Source organism: Oncorhynchus tshawytscha, linkage group LG32 (genome assembly GCF_018296145.1).
Source record: "Oncorhynchus tshawytscha isolate Ot180627B linkage group LG32, Otsh_v2.0, whole genome shotgun sequence".
Taxonomy (NCBI): domain Eukaryota; kingdom Metazoa; phylum Chordata; class Actinopteri; order Salmoniformes; family Salmonidae; genus Oncorhynchus; species Oncorhynchus tshawytscha.
The window spans coordinates 1,572,197-1,588,299 of NC_056460.1; positions in this window are offsets into that span (position 1 = coordinate 1,572,197).

Sequence of the window (16,103 nt, forward strand, 5' to 3'; positions counted from 1 at the left end):
ACGGTTGAAACATTTGAGGCATTTATAAGTTATATTCTTCAAGAATCAATGGTTATATAGTAAGTGGGTCTTTCTATAACTGCCAGTGTAGATTTCCTGTGGGGGTCAAATTGTTAGAGCTGTTGATAAGTCATTGTATAATATTCTGGCAATTCTTTTCATGCCATTACATTAAAGGCGAAAGATTGTCTTTTCTTAGTAAGGTGTTGCTCAAATAATGTTAGCTGCTAATCGCTAGTTAGCGGGCTAGCTAGCTTGCGAAATGTATTAAGAGTCAGAGCAAATGTAGCTAGCTAATACTGCCTGGTACCAGTGCTGGTGTAGGCCTAGATAAGCATGTTTGTGCAGCGGTATCTTATCAGAGAGGAGTAAGCGAAGTATGAAGATGTTGGCTAGCTAGCCGGCTACATGAAGTAAGAAAACAACATGTAATGTAACATCTAATTAGGGTCAACTGGAAACACTGACCAACACTTTGGTTCCTACCATGTCTTCTTCTTCTCTGAGGTTTATTGTCAGACTACACTCATCAGGTGTATTGCTGCCACCTACTGTACGGGGATGTAAAAAATAACTAAAACGCCCCAAAACATTGGGATTAACAAATCATACTAATGACGTAAAATAAAATAAAACACGACCCAAATTCACTCCACTACCCTGAATTTCAAACAAAAATGGGACTATTCAGATCCCTACACAGGTTCAGGAACCTGGGAGGGGGGAACGTCTTCATTCAGTACTCCCTGTAACATTTTGTCTGAAGTCCTGGAGATCCAGAAATCCATTTGCCGCCTTCACAATGATGTCTAGCTTCTTAGATGTTTTATTAGTTTATTATTAATGCAATTTATCACTGCGGCAGTGAGGGCAATGCAAACACAATTTTGGAAACTGCTAGTTTTGGACGAAGGTTACTAATAATTTATTAATGCAATTTATCACTTGCTCTATAAACACAACAAAGTCCACCTCTTTCACTATTAGTCTGTTGGGATCCTTCTCCTGCATGGCTTCACTGCAGACTGTGGGACATGAACTACCTTCTCCTCTCTACTCCTTCAGCTATTTTCACTGCCTCCACATAGGACACCTGCTGGATGGGCCTGATCATCCTAGCTACTGTGACATCCTTCATCCGTACAGGGCACTCCGGGAACTCGGGAACGTGATTCCCATCACAATTACAACATGCTTCATCTGACTACGACATATTTATTCCTTCGACAAACACTTGCCACATGTACAAACCTTTTTACAATTGTAACACTGCAGCGGCTTCTGTATATCTCACTTACCCAGGTTTTACATAAGATTGGAGAACCACTTCACCAAACCACAGTAAAACCTTCCGTCTATCATTCATTTTAATCAGCGTTCTACCTGAAATGTTTAACTTAAACCACACAAAGCTTTCTCCTTTTGCGCTGTTGACACACAATCAGAATCATACCGCTTCTGGACACTCAAACCGATTCCACTTTACCCAATTCATCCTTCACCATCTTTGAGACCATTAACAGGTCACCCACAAAAACATCCTTGCTGATGATTCCCACTCTGACCCTAAACTGCTGTTCATTACCAACTTTAGCACTTTTCACTCCACTGTTCTTCACCATCGTCCACTCACTCTCACCAACTGTACTCACTCCAAGAGAATCCCACAATGCTTCCTCTATTGCTCCTCCAGTCATCCCCCGGACTCCCTTGCTCTGTGCTGTGAAAGATGTGAGAGTTTGTGTTCTCAAAGTAGCACCTATATTGTTCTCATTCCAGCACATCTGTTGCTTCACCAACTTTTTCTCCCTTTTGTCTGCACTACTTGCTGTCATTTCCCTTCCTGATTTCCCTGTCTTGGATGTCTCCACCATGCTCCTACTCTGTCAGTAATTCCTCCCTGGTTTATTAATTGGTAGTCATGTCAAACAACAATATATTCAAGGTGCTGCACATTCTGTTTCAAATCTAGAATTAGAATCGTCATTAAGTTTCCATGATTTCAACAGTTCACCAGTTATTAACTAAGCCTATAATGTGGACACCAAGGATGTGGATACCAAGGAACTTGAAGCTCTCAACCTGGTCCACTACAACCCCTTCGATGAGAATGGGGGTTTGCTCAGTGTTTAGTCCCAGGTTACTTAACTTAGTGATGAGCTTTGAGGGCACTATGGTGTTGAACGCTGAGCTGTAGTTGATAAATAGCATTCTCACATGGGTGTTCCTTTTGTTCAGGTGGGAAAGGGCAGTGTGGAATGCAATAGAGATTGCATCATCTGTTGGGGCGGTATGCAAATTGGAGTGGGTCTAGGGTTTCTGAGATAATAGTGTTGATGTGAGCCGCGACCAAGCCTTTCAAAGCACGTCATGGCTACAGACGTGAGTGCTACAGGTGGGTAGTCATTTAGGCAGGTTAACTTAGTGTTCTTGGGCACAGGGACTATGGTGGTCTGCTTGAAACATGTTGGTATTACAGACTCAGACAGGGGATGAAAATGTCATGGAAGACCCTTGCCAGTTGGTCAGCGCATGCTTAGAGTACACGTCCTGGTAATCCGTTTGGCCCTGTGGCCTTGTGAATGTTATCCTGTTTAAAGGTCTTACTCACATCGGCTGCGGAGAGTGTGATCACAATGTCGTCCGGAACAGCTGATGCTCTCATGCATGTTTCAGGGTTACTTTCATCGACACGAGCATAGAAGTGTTTTAACTCGTCTTGTACGCTCGTGTCACTGGGCAGCTATCGTCTGTGCTTCCCTTTGTAGTCTGTAATAGTTTGCAAGCCCTGCCACATCCGATGAGGGTCGGAGCCGGTGTTCAAGGGGTATATCAATCTCCCCAGGGTAGCAGTAATACGTTGAGAGATTTGTCCACAAAGGGTTTCCCCTCCCATAGGTGGCTCATTATTGGGATTCATTGCTGATTCCTACCTGAAGCTCACTATGAAGTGTCTAGTGATACAGGTAAAGGGCCCTGTTGGAGATTGCTGGTTGGTAGTGGAGTCGAGGGAACAAGCAGGGTTGGACACGGCCATGTTATTATCCCACACAGTCTCTGTGGTTCATATGAACCCCGTTCCTGGGAATTAGATTTGATTACAAATCGTCCCAGTCTGTTACCACAGAAGGGGTCCGTTTGTCTCATTTCCAGCTAGGTTACGAGGCGCTTTGTCATTTCCAGAGTCAGTTTATTTTGGTACTGTCCATATGTAGCTTGTTTTTGGTCACAGAATGGCTGAATAAGTGCAACATTTTACCTGGAGCTAACTATGCAGAGCATAGCACATGTCAGATGACTTTAGCTTCCCTCCAGGCCCGAGGGCACATGCTCTCTAGTAGGCTTAAATTAAAGATATGGAAAAAAGGAGTGGCAATATAGTCCGCTATTATCTTCAGTAATTTTCCATCTAGATTGTCAGACCCCGGTGGCTTGTCATTGTTGAAAGACAACAATTTTTTCACCTCTTCCACACGGACTTTACGGAATTCTAAATTACAATGCTTGTCTTTCATAATTTGGTCAGATATACTTGGATGTGTAGTGTCAGCGTTTGTTGCTGGTATGTCATGCCTAAGTTTACTATCTTGCCAATGAAAAAAATCATAAAAGTAGTGGGCTTTGATGAATGAGCCATCTGATTCAGTTAATGATGGAGCAGAGTTTGCCTTTTTTCCCCAAAATTGTATGTAAGGTACTTCAAAGCTTTTTATTATCATTATTTGTCATTTATCTTTGTTTCATTGTGTCGTTTCTTCTTTTTATTCAGTTTAGTCACATGATTTCTCAATTTGCAGGATGTTTGCCAATCAGTTGTTCAGCCAGACCTATGTGCCATTATTTTTCCCTTATCCTTCTCAACCATACCATTTTTCAATTCCTCATCAATCCACTGGTATTTAACCGCTTTTACAGTCAAAACTGTCAAAATATCGTCTGTGTGTATAACGGAACTGATATTGCAGGCGAAAATCAAACCCGGAAGTGGCTTCTATTTTGAAAGCTCCATGTTCCATAGCCTGCCTTCGCTCAATTTAAATGGATATCAACCGGATTCCCTTCCTATGACTTCCCCATGTTGTGAGCAGTCTTTAGACATAGTTTCAGGCTTTAATTGGGAAAAATTAGCGACAAAGATCAGATCACGTCAGAGGTTTGGCAGGGTGCCAGCAGCGTTTTTCGTGCGCAACAGAGTGTGTCAGCCATTTTCTCTCTCAATCCTACTGAAGAAACTAAAGTCCTCATGACATATTATTGATTATTTATTAAATAAAACAGCTTGAGTGCCATTACTTTTCCCTCATCCTTCTCAACCATACCATTTTCAATTCCTCATCAATCCACTGGGATTTAACAGCATTTACAGTCATTTTCTTGAAACCTCTTGAGACTAGGGTGCAGTATTTAGATTATTGAATGAAAAACTTACCCAAAAAGAAACTGCCTATTTCTCATGCCCATAATCTACAATATGCATATAATTGTCAGATTAGGATAGAAAACACACTAAAGTTTCCAAAACTGTCAAAATATTGTCTGTGAGTATAACAGAACTGAAATTGCAGGCAAAAATCAAACCAGGAAGTGGCTTCTATTTTGAAAGCTCCATGTTCCATAGCCTGCCTTCGCTCCATTTAAAGGGATATCAACTGGATTCCCTTTCCCATGACTTCCCCATGTTGTGAACAGTCTTTAGACATAGTTTCAGGCTTTAATTTAAAAAAATTAGCGACAAAGATCAGATCACGTCAGAGGTTTGGCAGGGTGCCAGCAGCATTTTTCGTGTGCAACAGAGTGTGTCAGCCATTTTCTCTCTCAATCCTACTGAAGAAACTATAGTCCTCTTTACATATTATTGATTATTTATTAAATAAAACAGCTTGAGGATTGATTATAAAAACGTTCGACATGTTTCTCACGAACTTCACGGATACTTTTTGGAATTTTCGTCTGCCTCGTTGTGACCGCTCAAGCCTGTGGGATTTCTGGACATACGGCGCCAACCAAATGGAGGTATTTTGGATATAAAAATAATCTTTATGGAACAAAGGGAACATTTATTGTGTAACTGGGAGTCTCGTGAGTGCAAACATCTGAAGATCATCAAAGGTAAGCGATAATTTTTATTGCTTTCTGACTTTCATGACCAATCTACTTTTATGCTAGGTGTGTGTGATTTTTTTGTCTACTGAGATGTTCTTACATAAACGCTTGGATAGCTTTTTCCAAAAAGCTTTGTTGAAATCTGACATGCCAGGTGGATTAACAACAAGCTAAGCTGTGTTTTACTATATTGCACTTGTGATTTCATGAAAATGAAATATTTGTACTAATTTATTTTGAATTTGGCGCTCTGCAATTCAGCTGAAGTTGATGACAATTATCCCGTTAAAGGGATCGGTGCACCAATAGGTTTTAATGGGTGCATGCTTATAAGTAACTGGGATAAGCAATTTCATAAATACTTGCAGCATCTGGTTTCTCCTCATTACTCACCACAGAGCAGCAAATATTATTTACATCAACATAGGAATCCCCCGTTTTATTAAATAACTGAGACACACAAATGACTCGAGGGAACAAGAGAAAAAAACCTCTTCCTTAGCATTCTCCTCACTCTGCTGCTGGCCTTCTGACGTTACGCTCCTGAAGTTTCCAGTAAAAGGCTCCAACAGCAGTCGGCAACCATTTCCATTTGTAGTGCCAATTTATCTGACCATTTCTACTGATCTGGTGCCAGTTATGATTTTCATATGCACATTTTACTGGAACAGTTTCCTTTAATTTATAATAGTAATAATAATTATAATAGTCTTTATCTCAAAATCATGATCTGTGGTTAATCTGTATTCTACGTATATAAATCAAAATTAAAATTATACAAATCTAAATAACTTTTATTGCCATTGACAACTATGTAAAAATAACCTACATAAAGCCAACAAATAAAAACAGCTAGAAAATATCCAGAAAAATATAAATCACATTGGCTGCACATGGCCTGTCTACATAGAACTTGAAACAATATATCAACTATCACCTAGGTCTGTCCGAAACGTGATAGCAACATTGTATAAAATATTCTGGGCCCTCAGTTTCCTGCACCAGTGAGTTTGGGACAGACATAGCTGTAGGCTATTTGTGAAAGGGATAAAAAGTTATCAGGTATTTTATGACATTTCCACTGGATCAGAGGATTACATTTTCCCCTTTCATGTCGAGTGGTTATCAAGAGTGAGAGCTGGAAATATTTTACAAATACTTTGAGGAACTATTGTCATTCGCCAATTGATTTTAGTAAGACTTTGTTTACTTGCTGTTTGAGGCGAAGAAAAAATTGCTTTGAGAAGCTCCACAAATCATTAGTGGTGGTGTGTAAATACTATCAGACATCCCCAAATAGGTGCATCGCTCTCTGCCCTCTGTGTTTGCTAAAACGCAATTTGGTTGCAGAAACTCCTCCATGCTAATGTGGAAACCACTAGTTATACCAATAACGTAGACTTACTGTAGGACCCGTAACTTCACCTAACATAGACCTACTGTAGGACCCATAACTTCTCCTAACAACAACATAGACCTACTGTAGTACCTATAACTTCACCAAACAATAACATAGACCTACTGTAGGACCCATAACTTCACCTAACAATAACATAGACTTACTGTAGTACCCATAACTTCACCTAACAACAACATATACCTACAGAAAGGTGCCTATATTGGAGACCAAAAGTTGTCTGGCACATTGCTTAGGATTTCAACAACTTTAAAAACGTATTTCTAGCATACATACGTCGATGTTACGGCTAACATGAAAACAATACAAAATATGACTTATTGTTCACTTGACTGTCTTAAGACAAATGTCAAATAATTAACATTCATTACTGACGTCATTGTTTGTTTAACATCATGGCTACGGTGTTGGCATCACCTTTATACAGTGTATTTTTGCTGTTATGGGCCTTAAACCATCTGTTTGACTTTTTGTTCACACAGGAGAGAGACGTGACTATCGAGGATCCTCTGGGGCCCTCAACAACCTCATGATGCTGATGAGGCAGAGAATAGACTCTCCACGTCAAAACACCTCAGGAAACACCAGCAGAGACCCACAGGGGAGAAATCTCATTGCTGCTCTGACTGTGGGAAAGGTTGCAAATCTTCATCAGAACTTAAAATACACCAGAGAACACACACAGTAGAGAAACCATACTGCTGCTCTGACTGCAGGAAGAGTTTCTTAAGATCAGATTCACTAAAAATACACATGAGAATTCACACTGGAGAGAAATCCTATAGCTGTGATCAATGTGGGAAGAGTTTTACAACATCTAGCTTTCTGACTGTACACCAGAGAACACACACAGGAGAGAAGCCTTGTAGCTGTGATCAATGTGGAAAGAGTTTTCCTACATCTAGCCAGCTGACTTCACACCAGAGAACACACACAGGAGAGAAATCTTATAGCTGTAATCAATGTGACAAGAGATACTCCGATAAAAGATCTCTGATTAAACATCAGAAAATACATGAAGGAGTTGTTTAATGATATCATTGAAAAAATGTCACAATGTAGAATGTTTTAACATTGCAGTAGGAGTATTTTAATGATGTCACAATGTAGAATGTTTTAACATTGTAGTAGGAGTATTTTAATGATGTTCTACCTTTTCGTTTGCCCTGTTCAATTGATAGCAGCATGATATGGATATTAGCCTCAGGGGAAATCCAGGCTCTGAATTGAAAGAGTATTATTTAACAAAAAGTGACTAACAAAAAAAAGAGTTGTGTTACACTTACTGTGTTGGTGACCCACTTGAATCAAAATGCAACACTTCAAAATGTAGCTAGCTGTTTTCTACAAGTAAAAACAAATATGATATGATAATAATTGCAATTGTAATATGATAATTGTTGCAGATGTTTGTGTAAAAACACAAGGACGCAGTATAATAAATTGGTCTATTATCTATTTTATTAACAATCTAACATCACTCCAGTATTTATTTACAACATTCAAGTGCTAATTGTCTTTATTCCACTACTGAAGAAGCATGACTCAAATCACCTACTCATATTTCAAACAGCCAGCCTGACAAAAGACACATTTTTTTATTTTATTATTCCATGCCTCACCATTAAGTGAATTATTGTCAATGTATATTAACAAAGGGGTGAACATTTGGTTTTGATTTTCATATTTACAATTTGTAACATTTAGTAATTATTTAATGCAACCAGTTGACCATTTTTGGTACAATTATATTGACAATGTTGCCCTGCTTTTTGGTACAATTATATTGACATTGTTGCCCTGCTTTTAGAATATCAGGATTCATTCTCAGATGTGCCAACCCAAATGTACTAGAGCGTGACATTGGGGACTGGGCCCCGATCCAACAACATGCCTATCTACTGAACCCTGAAAAGAGAGAGAAGCTGAGGTGGAAAGTTACTACGGATATTGCAGGTGTTGGTTGCTGATTGTCTCAAGGGTGGGCAGTCAGCAAGTTTAAGGTTTAGCCAATGCTTTGCCATGGATCACAATTTATTTTGTTCCAAGAGGACGAGAGTTCTAAAATATAGGATATATTTGTCTTAAGGTGGAGGGTGTTACAGGCTTTGGTTTTTCCATTTTTGTTTTGAGGTTGGACTTTAGCACGTCTAGCACGTCTAGCTCGCTAGCACGTCTAGCCCGCTAGCACGTCTAGCTCGCTAGCACTGATTGGTGTCACCTCGTTAGTCAGTAAGTGTTACACCTGTGCTGGTGTAGCAGTGTAATGTTGTTCCACCTAGATTATGCACCAAGCTGCACACAAGGACCAATTCAAATAGGCCAGGTCAAGAGGGGATGTTAATAATTTGATAATAATAATTCAGTGTATTTTTAAAATTTAATTACAGCTGCATAGCTAACGTTTTTCAAACACTTTTATTGTACATACATATGATTGTAAAAGTTTTGTATATTTTGGTTTGGCCCATCGCGTGTTATCTGTATTTCCATACCCCCTTATTGTGCTCTTTTGCCTGACCTTCGGCTAGCAAGGTATGTTGTCCTTGGCTCCGAAATTGTTTAATATAAAACCGTCATAATGTTACACATTGTACTGTTATGCTACCATAAGTTTGTTACAATGTGGATAGTATAAAGATTTATGTTAACAAGTTTCACAAAGCTTGCTAACGAGGGTATCTATTGTAACTTGTGAGTACTTGGGACAGTGTTTGAGTGAGTGTCCATGTGCTTGCACAGGTGCCTGAGAGCTAGGACTGCGTCAAGGGTTAACATAATGTGTGTTGTCTCTTCGTCTGCAGGGCAAATAAAAATAATTCAAGTAGCAGACCTTCAGTTGTGGCAGCGTCCTAATTAAAAGTACACAACGCAGAATGAACCACGCTACAAACTGGTGCCGTGACCTGCGGACTGGTCAGCTCAAGCCGACCACCGGAGCTGTGCGTGTGGATGAGATGCGCGATCTGCGCATGCGCCCTCGTTGATGGTTTGCTATAAGTGAATGTTTACTGTAAATTGTGAAGGTGAATGTAGCATATTCACTAGATAAGGGTATTGGTGTTTATTTGCATGTTTTGAGGGAATATGTTTATTGCATTTTTTTGTTGTATGTAGTACATTACATTGTATTTTAGTGCTCTATTGAGCCATAGAAGACTCAAGTCCATAAGATGAGTTATGCTGGGGATTTTAGTGTGGGTAGAGGGAGGGGTGTCCTTGCATTTACACGATTTGTACAGTCAGCTCCTGGGAGTAGAGTGTTTGCTAGTCCTGAGTTTACAAGCACTGGTAGGGGTAGGCTGTTTACTCCACCTGACCAGGGTATCCCACCTCTGTCTCTTGATGTGCCATCATCCCCAGTCCTCAGTAATAATGGGACACCTCCGAGTCAGCTGAGTGACCTTATTAAGCAGATTGGGTCAGAGATAGGAGAATCTATCAGAGCGAGTTTACTGCAGCCTGGGGCTTCAAGTCTTTCTCCTGCCCGTTCCCCTCACCAACCCCAGCAGTTTCCCCTGCCTGAACAATGTGGGTCAACTTTTATTGATGCGTCCAAGCTGAATCTGGTTGTGAAGTCAGAGGTAAGTACTCTGTCCTGGAGTGGGAGGAGCTAATGGGAGTCTACCTAGAGAAGAGGGGTTACACGGTCTGAGAATGTTGGGGAGGTGATGTCTAATCCAAGATGGCGTAGCAGTCGGACGTCTTGTCGTGTCCCTTGTATATATCGTTTTTTTACATATTTTTCTTCGCATATCTTTTAAAACATTTTGCTAAACCTCAACTTCGAAATACTCTCCTGCAACCCGCCTCACCCAATGTAGCGCGGATCTGCTTTTTTTTCTAAAGTACTTATATTTACTTTGGATCCAGAACCCCTCAACTGAAGCTGGCCAGCTAACTACCAGCAAACCATTGCTAGCGGTCATCAGCTAACTGGTCATCAGCTAACCTTTAGCTCGGAAAGCTCTCGCCAGTTCGAACAACGCGACTCTAACCAGAGCATAACGGACCTTTTATTTTAATTTTATTTTATCCCCTGATTCCCACCGCAAACGGAACATTTTCAGCTGGATCTTCACAACTAGCTAACTAGCTAACCGCAACCCCGGATGATTACTCCTGGCTAGCGTTTCCATCCACTTAGCTTGAAGCTAGCTCGACCAGAGCTCCTGTGCTACCACTGAAGCATACTCCTGGGCAACAATATCCGGACCCACGACTGGTCTATCGATGTCACCGCATGAAGAGGCATAAACAGACTCACCCCATTGCGACGTCCCCCAAAGACTAACTTTCTAGCCCTTGCTATCTGCTTGCTTGCTAATTCGGCCTGCTAACTGCTAGCTTCTTTAGCCCCGGTCCGCTAACTGCTACCTTGCTCAGCCCCGGCCTACTAACTGTTAGCTTGTTAGCACAGGCCTGCTAACTGTCACAGGCCTGCCGCGTCCCCAGCCAGCCCAATCACTCACTGGACCCATATTTACTTTCAATCTCTTTTCGATTTTTAATTCGATTATACCCTCCGGTAACCTGCCTCACCCAATGTGATACGGAATCGCTATTATTTTTTAAATATTTGTATTCTTTTTTAAGAACACATTCAAGAACCTCCAGAAGCTAACCAGCTAACTAGCTACAAGCTATTTAGTCATTGTTAGCCACTGCTAGCGGCTTTACCTTCTGCACGGCTAGCCAGTTTTTTTTACCTGGATAATACTGCCAGTCCCATCCACCGCTGCCCCCTGGACACTGATCACTTGGCTACATAGCTGATGCATGCTGGTCTGTCCATTAATCACGGTACTCCATTCTGGTTGTTTATGTTTTATCTGTCGGCCCCAGCCGCACTCAGGCTCTGTGTGTAGTTAATCCGACCCTCCCTGCCCAGTCAACGCCATTTTACCAGCTGTTGTTGTGCTAGCTGATTAGCTGTTGTTGTCTCACCTACTGTTTAGCTAGCTCTCCCAATTCAACACCTGTAATTACTGTATGCCTCGCTGTATGTCTCTTTCAAATGTCAATATGCTTTGTATACTGTTGTTCAGGTTAGTTATCATTGTTTTAGTTTACAATGGAGCCCCTAGTTCCACTTCATACCCCTGATACCTCCTTTGTCCCACCTCCCACACATGCGGTGACCTCACCCATTACAACCAGCATGTCCAGAGATACAACCTCTCTCATCATCACCCAGTGCCTGGGCTTACCTTCGCTGTACCCGCACCCCACCATACCCCTGTCTGCGCATTATGCCCTGAATATATTCTACCATGCCCAGAAATCTGCTCCTTTTACTCTCTGTCCCCAACGCTCTAGGCGACCAGTTTTGATAGCCTTTAGCCGCACCCTCATACTACTCCTCCTCTGTTCCGCGGGTGATGTGGAGGTAAACCCAGGCCCTGCATGTCCCCAGGCACCCTCATTTGTTGACTTCTGTGATCGAAAAAGCCTTGGTTTCATGCATGTCAACATCAGAAGCCTCCTCCCTAAGTTTGTTTTACTCACTGCTTTAGCACACTCTGCTAACCCTGATGTCCTTGCCGTGTCTGAGTCCTGGCTCAGGAAGGCCACCAAAAATTCTGAGATTTCCATACCCAACTATAACATTTTCCGTCAAGATAGAACCGCCAAAGGGGGAGGAGTTGCAGTCTACTGTAGAGAGAGCCTGCAAAGTAATGTCATACTTTCCAGGTCCATAGCCAAACAGTTCAAACTACGAATTTTAAAAATTACTCTCTCCAGAAATAAGTCTCTCACTGTTGCCGCCTGCTTACCGACCCCCCTCAGCTCCCAGCTGTGCCCTGGACACCATTTGTGAATTGATCGCCCCCCATCTAGCTTCAGAGTTTGTTCTGTTAGGTGACCTAAACTGGGATATGCTTAACACCCCGGCAGTCCTACAATCTAAGCTAGATGCCCTCAATCTCACACAAATCATCAAGGAACCCACCAGGTACAACCCTAAATCTGTAAACAAGGGCACCGCCCCCCTCCGCCCCCCTCGCAGCTACTCGCCCAAGCCTCTCCAGGTTCTCCTTTACCCAAATCCAGATAGCAGATGTTCTGAAAGAGCTGCAAAACCTGGACCCGTACAAATCAGCTGGGCTTGACAATCTGGACCCTCTATTTCTGAAACTATCCGCCGCCATTGTCGCAACCCCTATTACCAGCCTGTTCAACCTCTCTTTCATATCGTCTGAGATCCCCAAGGATTGGAAAGCTGCCACAGTCATCCCCCTCTTCAAAGGGGGAGACACCCTGGACCCAAACTGTTACAGACCTATATCCATCCTGCCCTGCCTATCTAAGGTCTTCGAAAGCCAAATCAACAAACAGGTCACTGACCATCTCGAATCCCACCGTACCTTCTCCGCTGTGCAATCTGGTTTCCGAGCCGGTCACGAGTGCACCTCAGCCACGCTCAAGGTACTAAACGATATCATAACCGCCATCGATAAAAGACAGTACTGTGCAGCCGTCTTCATCGACCTTGCCAAGGCTTTCGACTCTGTCAATCACCATATTCTTATCGGCAGACTCAGTAGCCTCGGTTTTTCGGATGACTGCCTTGCCTGGTTCACCAATTACTTTGCAGCCAGAGTTCAGTGTGTCAAATCGGAGGGCATGCTGTCCGGTCCTCTGGCAGTCTCTATGGGGGTGCCACAGGGTTCAATCCTCGCGCCGACTCTTTTCTCTGTATATATCAATGATGTTGCTCTTGCTGCGGGCGATTCCCTGATCCACCTCTATGCAGACGACACCATTCTATATTCTTCCGGCCCGTCCTTGGACACTGTGCTATCTAACCTCCAAACAAGCTTCAATGCCATACAACACTCCTTCCGTGGCCTCCAACTGCTCTTAAACGCTAGTAAAACCAAATGCATGCTTTTCAACCGTTCGCTGCCTGCACCCGCAAGCCTGACCAGCATCACCACCCTGGATGGTTCCGACCTTGAATATGTGGACATCTATAACTAGGTGTCTGGCTAGACTGTAAACTCTCCTTCCAGACTCATATCAAACATCTCCAATCGAAAATCAAATCAAGAGTCGGCTTTCTATTCCGCAACAAAGCCTCCTTCACTCACGCCGCCAAACTTACCCTAGTAAAACTGACTATCCTACCGATCCTCGACTTCGGCGATGTCATCTACAAAATTGCTTCCAACACTCTACTCAGCAAACTGGATGCAGTTTATCACAGTGCCATCCGTTTTGTCACTAAAGCACCTTATACCACCCACCACTGCGACCTGTATGCTCTAGTCGGCTGGCCCTCGCTACATATTCGTCGCCAGACCCACTGGCTCCAGGTCATCTACAAGTCCATGCTAGGTAAAGCTCCGCCTTATCTCAGTTCACTGGTCACGATGGCAACACCCACCCGTAACACGTGCTCCAGCAGGCGTATCTCACTGATCATCCCTAAAGCCAACACCTCATTTGGCCGCCTTTTGTTCCAGTTCTCTGCTGCCTGTGACTGGAACGAATTGCAAAAATCGCTGAAGTTGGAGACTTTTATCTCCCTCACCAACTTCAAACATCTGCTATCTGAGCAGCTAACCGATCGCTGCCGCTGTTCATAGTCTATCGGTAAATAGCCCACCCATTTTTACCTACCTCATCCCCATACTGTTTTTATTTATTTTATTTTCTGCTCTTTTGCACACCAATATCTCTACCTGTACATGACCATCTGATCATTTATCACTCCAGTGTTAATCTGCAAAATTGTAATTATTCGCCTACCTCCTCATGCCTTTTGCACACAATGTATATAGACTCTCCTTTTTTCTACTGTATTATTGACTTGTTAATTGTTTACTCCATGTGTAACTCTGTGTTGTCTGTTCACACTGCTATGCTTTATCTTGGCCAGGTCGCAGTTGCAAATGAGAACTTGTTCTCAACTAGCCTACCTGGTTAAATAAAGGTGAAATAAAAAATAAAATAAAAAATAGGCTCATGGGGAGGGCACAGGATGTGACAAGTCTGGATGCGTAACAACCCTGTTGTCACAGATGTTAAGGCAGTGTTCAGTGTTTTCAAGCAACACTTTGGGGGTACAGTCTGCTCAGGTATGCCATTAGCTGATTTCTATTCAATGAAACCATATGCTAATGAGGGTCCACTAGATTTCTGGATTAGGCTTAACAAAGCTGCAGATGCAGCTGAACAGTACCTTGTCCAATCAGTGCTCAGAGTTGGCAGTCATGTTTGTACGGAACTGTCCTGATAAAGAGTTGGCCCAAGTGTTCAAATGCAAACCCCTTCGTTACTGGACAGCCAGTGAGGTACAGGATCGTTTGGATGAACTGTTAAGGGAGCGTAAAGCATGTAGAACACAACTTCCACAGCAGGTGGCTGCTGTCTTTGACTCTCCCCAGGAGGAAGTGGATCCTGAGAGCAGACCTAATGTGTCATCTTTTTCTCGATGTGGCCATGAACCAGAACAGGCCCCATCTGATCGACCATTTGTGGGTCTAGAATTAAGGGACTACACGGGGTTACTCTGTCGCCCAGCGGGTGGGAAATGTGTTTTTTTCTTTCTTTGCTTTGTTACCTTCGAGGTAATGTGTTTTGTGCCTATAATCTAGTGTAAAACAGTGGGGTGAATGTAGCAGTGTGATGTTGTTCCACCTAGATTATGCACCAAGTTGCACACAAGGACCAATTGAAATAGGCCAGGTCAAGAGGGGATGTTAATAATTTGATAATAATAATAATAATTCAGTGTATTTTTTAAATTTAATTACAGCTAACGTTTTTCTTTGGTGTACAAACACTTTTTCATATCAATATTGTACATATATGTGATTGTAAAAGTTTGTATATTTTGGTTTGGCCCATCGTGGGTGATCTGTATTTCCATACCCCCTTATTGTTACAAGGTATGTTGTCCTTGGCTCCAAAATTGTTTAATATAAAACCGGCATAATGTTACACAATGTACTGTTATGCTACCATAAGTTTGTTACGATGTGGACAGCATAAAGATTTATGTTAACAAGTTTCACAAAGCTCGCTAACTAGGGTATATATTGTAACTTGTGAGTACTTGGGACAGTGTTTGAGTGAGTGTCCATGTGTTTGCGCAGGTGCCTGAGAGCTAGGACTGCGCCAAGGGTTAACATAATGTGTGTTGTCTCTTCGTGTGCAGGTATGTCTTTTATTTTGTCTGAATTATGATCTGTATCATTTTACTTGTGTTGAATGGTGTGCTGTTGTGCATTGAATGTGTGCATGCAGCACCTGTTATTTCCTTTTGATTCTCTTTTGCCTGACCTTCGGCTAGCAAGGTGCCTGAGAGCTAGGACTGCGTCAAGGGTTAACATCATGTGTGGTGTCTCTTCTTGTGCAGGGCAAATAAAAATAATTCAACTAGCAGACCTTCAGTTGTGGCAACGTCCTAATTAAAAGTACACAATGCAGAATGAACCAAGCTACACTGGCTTGTCCATCTCCTTAGTGGGAAGGTGTTTCACCTGAGCTGGTCCAGGATCTATTTAAGAGTGTCTGGCCCAGTGCTCCAGTTGTCTTGATAGATGTGGAGAGTCAACACATTTAGTTGCTCCAC